Source organism: Fundulus heteroclitus, chromosome 11, assembly GCF_011125445.2.
Source record: "Fundulus heteroclitus isolate FHET01 chromosome 11, MU-UCD_Fhet_4.1, whole genome shotgun sequence".
NCBI lineage: Eukaryota > Metazoa > Chordata > Actinopteri > Cyprinodontiformes > Fundulidae > Fundulus > Fundulus heteroclitus.
In genome coordinates this window covers 20,167,228-20,173,227 of record NC_046371.1, presented here as the reverse complement: position 1 = coordinate 20,173,227, position 6,000 = coordinate 20,167,228, and the positions used below count along the sequence as shown (strand labels likewise).

The 6,000-nt window shown below is 40.4% G+C and overlaps 1 protein-coding gene across 2 annotated transcripts in view; it reads left to right on the top strand.

Moving 5' to 3' along the window:
* Window positions 1-418: 418 nt before the first annotated feature.
* mtus2a (microtubule associated tumor suppressor candidate 2a) overlaps window positions 419-6,000 on the top strand; it is an 87,709-nt gene continuing 82,127 nt past the window's right edge. Inside the window, exon 1 of one of the 2 annotated variants that reach the window (XM_012849999.3) lies at window positions 419-583. The gene's annotated coding sequence lies outside the window, so the exon portion shown is untranslated. The remainder of the gene's footprint in view (window positions 584-6,000) is intronic. The other variant, XM_012850000.3, reaches the window with a different exon arrangement.

Sequence of the window (6,000 nt, the reverse complement as noted above, 5' to 3'; positions counted from 1 at the left end):
TTTGGAGTTATCAGAGAAACAGAGGCTAAATATACATACACACCACACGATACACATTTTTATTTGTAAAAAACAAACAAAGAAAGAAGGTAAACATAATTATTCTCTGACTTCATAATTCTTTTCTGCTTTGTGTTAATGTATTAATGTGTTCATATAATCCTAATAATAAAAACTGGAATTAGTGGGTGTAGATGTAACCAAATACTATAATGTTCAGAGGCTCTGTATAGATTTGCGAGGCACTGTATGCGGTCTCTTTTAGAGCTGTTAGGACCATCTCTTCAATGATCCAGCAGAGGGCGGGAGTGCATCAAGAGAATAAAATGAAAGCCTGTCTGTAAAAGCGCACCTGCTGTGGGCTGTGCATCATCAGCACCACTCCTCCTCCAGATCCCTGCCTCCTCCTCCTCCTCCTTCTCTCCCTCCTGTCTGCTGCATACCTCTCTCCTGCACCGTTCATGCCATCCTGATCCTGAGAGAGAGCAGAGGAAGCAGCTAAACCACGCGGCTTTGTTTCCATTTGCAGCTCCTGTGTTTTCTGACTGCCTCCTCAATGAATCAGCACCAGAAAACCCTGCAAGTAAGTGGCGACACTGAAAACAACAGTCAGGTGGCTTTTGCAGCGATCGTCCGGAGGCCAGCTGCGGTTTCTGGAAGATGTGTCGCACATAGATTTGCTTGCTTTTTTTTGTTTCCTTCCTTCCTAATCCTACGGGTTTGATCACAGCTAAAAAAAAAGAATGGCATAGAATTTTTAAAAGCATTTTAGAATGTTTGTGTAGACTGAATTGCTGTTTTATGTGAGTTAGGTAGGAATAATGCAGATGGTATTGGAGAGAAAGTGAGGTCATACAGGTTGATGTGATGGATGGAGTAGGTCAGATCTCTCTCTATTTCTCTCTCTTTATGTGTGTGTGTGCGTGAGAGTGTGTGTGCATGAGAGTGTGTATGTGTGTGTGTTGCTAATGATTGTGCATAAATCGCAGGCTTTAGACTTAAAGACTTCAGCCATGAGGTAATGGGTATTTGTATTATATTTCAACGATTTCAACTGAAGTGTTAAATCTTGTAAGTAGTTATTTTTTTAACCAGATTTAGGAATCTAAATTCACTACTTTACTGCTAAGTATAGGATTAAAAAATATTCTGATATATTTATTGCTTTTGAGACTATGACTTGATGATAGATATGACATAGGATTGTTTAATTACCTTCTTGGCTTACTGTTGGGGTTATTCCAACCTTGTTAATAACAACAACAAAAAAAAGTAGGCTGACCTATATGCAGAACATTCTCACTTTTTTTCCTGTTATTTTTTTAACATTATTTTTTGGGACGATCCATCCATCCATTCATCCATCCATCCATCCACTATCTATGCACTTTCATCCCTCATGGGGTCGCGAGGGGTGCTGGTGCCTATCTCCAGCTATCAATGGGCGAGAGGCAGGATACACCCTGGACAGGTGTTTGTGATGATCCCAAAAGTAGAATTTGATTTATCCAATTTTATAATTTCTTTTTTTTAATCTAATCTGTTTTTTTGCGGGACGCACTACCGGACCAAAGTATATGAGACTTCTGTCACTCCTGAGGGCTCCGGTTCTTGTCTCGGGGGGCACCAGAAGAAATTGAGCTCTTCTGGACAAGTTGGCAAAATACAGTAGTTGTACTAAAGTATAGATGCTTAAATCCAGGATTTTCGGGTTGAACAGATCCTTATTTAAAATCTCCATGTACTGATATTTTCCATCTATCCAGAGAGCCTTTGCTTGAAAATGTATTGGTGTTTTTGTGCAGATATTCATAGTAAATATGATACAAATTAGGACTGGCACCAGTTTGTGCATCTGACCTTTAGTTGCATTAATATTAACAAGCCTGATAATGAGACTCAGAACAATCCTTGAAGGCATCCATTTACATTGTATTTCAGAGCTGTTAAATCAATAGATAAACTACTTAGACTAAGAAGAGGGATCGAGGGTGCATCTTACTAAAGAACATAACAGTTATCTTATAAAAACTGCAGCTGCTAGTTATTTAGCTTTATTAGGTTGTAAATGTTGAGAAAACGGTTTAAAACGCCTTTACATCTAGTGGCAAGTTTCTACCATAAAACATAAGTGGGGCTGTGTACATGAAAGATTGATAGAAGTCAAGGAAAACAGCTTAATGAGATCATAGTTTTCTGTTTTAGTCAAAGTAAAGAAAGTTTGATGGAGATTTTTTTTAAAAAAAAGATGCTTCTAACAACATTTATTCACTATTAGCACAGTTATCGCAACCAAGAACACTCTCGTCTCATATTTTCTAATATCATAAGTCATCTGACAAGTAGCTGAAATCTTCTAAATATTTTATGCTATATTTTATATATATATATAAATATATATATATATATATATATATATATATATATATATATATATATATATATATATATATATATATATATATATATACAGCAACTGTCTGTATTCTAGTTAACTGTCTTGTTGGCTGGCTGCTGAAGCTAGAGTGCTCATCCTGCTGCAGGAGCCTGACTATAGCTGACATTGTCCTTTAGTAACAAGCTCCGACCTATATGTAAGATGAAACTTAGACTTAATACTTAGAATTATCTTTACTGTCATTCAGATTTGCATTAGATATCTTGATTTCATTGCAATGGCTCAGGAAAGTTGCAGAAACAAAACATCAGCCTCATTTTGTAAATGAGCAGAATTGCAACAAAACCAACCCTAACCCTTTAACTGATGGTGAACAAAATTCTGCCCAGAGCCTCATACAACCTTGGTCCAGCTCTGTTGGGACGTCATTAATTAAGACCGTACCTTATTGTCTGTTACCTTCCTCTTTTCAATGCCAGAGAAGGCCCAAGGCATGGCTGCTGCATTGTTTCTACGTTAGCCACTTTTGCAAGGCTGTTTTCAACCTCTCCATTGTGTTGTTTGGAGGCTCTGAGAGTCTGAAAGGTGTGAATTGAAGAATCAAACAAAGGTTGAGTGAATGTGCTTCACATCCCGATGTCCCTTAAATGGTCGATTGGTGTCTGATAATTATGTTGCCCTTGAAATTGTGGAGATCAATCTGAGAACAACTTGACCACAGTTTTTGAACCCATTTCAAATATTAGCATCTTTCTAGGAGTTTGCATAGTCTAAAGCCTTGTTGTATTGCTTTAATTAAGATCCTTTCAATAAAATGTATGTCTGATAAGGGCACTTCTTAATGTTTATTGATTCCAGTATCAAAAGCTTTCCCCGTTTATGGATCACCTAGTTCATTTTGTTAAACCCCAGCAATCCTTCCCTGTCATGTTAACGTGGAGGCGGACACCGTGCTGGGCGTGACTGGCCTTTCAACCGAACGGCTGTCTGCTGCTGTTGCCTCTCTGCATGCCGACTTTTGCATGATTGATACATTACGTCTGACCTCAGCTCTGTCTGAGCTGCAATCAATTCAGCAGGAACACCTCTGGCTGTCATGCGAGCGCGTGGTTGACTGTGTATGTGTGTGTGTGTGTGTTTGCAGAAGCGTTCTGATTCAGATATCATACACATGCACGTGTGTGTTTGTTTCTGCAGGTAAGATAGCTTGTCACAAAGCCCATGAGTGTTGCACACTGGCACAACCTTCAAGGATATTTTAAAGGGAAGGGGGAAAAAAAACAAAGATGTAGGATGGCAAAGAGTAATGGAAACTGAGAAAATAGTATACAGAGCGTGTCAGTGGGACTCTCAGAGTAAGTTGTAGTTTGCTTGGATTAAAGATCCAGCAATCAGTTTGTTTGTTGTTTTTTTTTTGCCTGAGAATTATAACACTATTAGAGAACAACCAAAACCAAAGATGTAGAAGATTAAACTGAAATCAGAGGAATAATTGATCATCAAGTTGTTTTTCTTCCCCTTTGCTAATCCCTTTTTATAGGCAATGCACTGATCATTCTCTTATAGGCCCAGACAGATTCCCAGCTGTCTGCAGGTTATGTGATTAAAGTCATAGTTTTGGATCCAACAGAACACAAATGAATTACAAGATTATCCCTATTTATGCATCAAAGCATATATCTCTCTAACCTTCAGTGCGTCTGTTGTTCACTATACGTGGAACAAAACTGACGGGATCTCTTGGTTTTTACGCATTCAAGCAATATAAAAGAAATCAATTTTTCGAGTGTTTACTTGCCCGTTCCCTCATTAAAGCCGGTCATAAGAAAATTGGCAAACTGGTCGATCGATTGGTGCATCTCTCACTTTCAGTAGTTATGTTTTGTGTAGAGGAATCTTTGGTGAATAATTCGGGGAAAAAACAGAGACTCAACCTATTTAAAGACCTGTCTTGTCGCATTCACCTCCTGGCCCTCTTTTGTCAGTATGTGGATAAATCTGAGCATATGGCGGCACGTGAACCTGTGTAAACACACGCGCAGACCCGCGTTTTCAAATTCACACTGCTTTTGTGTGAAAGGTGGCAACGAGCCTGCCAAAGCTAGCTCCTCCCATGCAGTCTCGGCCAAGACGTGAGGGGTGAACAGGGGGGGGGGGGGACACGCCTCCTTACATACACACATGCACGTCCCTGTCCTGTGGAGAGTCAGCACGGAAGCCATTGTTTCACTTGTGTGCAACCTTTTACACAATATCAGCAGTCAGTTCAAGGGCATAGAGTCTGCTCATTTGGGTTACTACAGCAAGAAAGCTGGAGCCTTTACCTAATTATTTTAGAGTCCCTATAAGGATGTTTCGGAAAATCAGGAAGTTTTCACAAATTCTCATGATCAGTAATATTTAAAAAAAAGCCCTATCTAGATCTATCCCCTTCTGTTTCTCAGCCTTGTCCATGTTGGCAAAAAAAAAACAACAAAAAAAGGAGTTCATTGCTCTGTTAAGCACTCTTCCCTCAGCATGAAAACAGTTGCATCTTGTCTTAATGTATTTTCCCCTCTATTCTCCTTGAACCCTTTTTTTGCCCTTTTTTTCCCACTCACCTCTCACCAGGCTTCCCTCCCCCACACTTCAAGGGTTTGCACATTACACACTCACATTTACACATAACAGTGCTAACTAGAATCCTCTCTCACCCCCACTACTTTCCATCAATGCTCTTGCCTCACCGCAAAGCCAGTGCCTCTATATTTTCTTAGAATAAACAAATGTGACTCAGCCTCTAACCCTTCCAGCCTTATGTCTGCCTCTGTATCGTCTGCAGCCTCCCCTCAGAGTCCAACAAAGAATGCAGCTCTTTTTTATTCGTAAATCTTGAGCGCTTTAATATGAAGCACATTTGTCCCACTCTTTGTCCCACTGCCTACAGTTTCAGCCATGCAAGAGTTAACATTTCTCTCTCTCCCTCTCTGCGACAGGCATTAGGGTAGTGGGTGGAGGGGCATTGTTAATAATAATGCAGTGTTACCAGCTACCGGCGTGGACAGACACCCTCGTTTCTCGCCTCCTTCATGCCTCCGCCACGCCGACTGATGTTAGTCTGTGTTTTGACTGCTCTTTCACAACCTCCTTTTCACCGTTTTCTCCGACAAGCCGGGAGAATCTGCTCATTTGCGTCTATGTCTCGGTCTCTTGACCAATGTCGCTTTGTCCCACCTTAATAACCTATCCCCAGTTTGATGTTCTCTTTTACACTCTTTTTGCGCTGTCTGCATTTCATCACCTTCCAAGGTGCGTGGCACAGCAAAATGAGACGGCGAAGAAAAAGCCTGTCCTATGAAGTGGAGATTGATTCCCTGTACTCGCCAAAGGCAAGACTGAAAAGAGAGAAAAAAAAAAAGAACGATGAACTACAAGTGTCGCTTGCTTGCCATAAACTTCTACTAGTGAGTGACAGCCTTTTTGTCAACTACAGCTGTGGTGATGCATTGCCAAGTACAGGTATTCTCAATCCCTTGAACCCTTTATACAGTGACTCGTTTAACCATGAAGTGTGACGGATTTCATTGGAACTGCTTGTGGCAAACCAACACAGTATAGTGAGC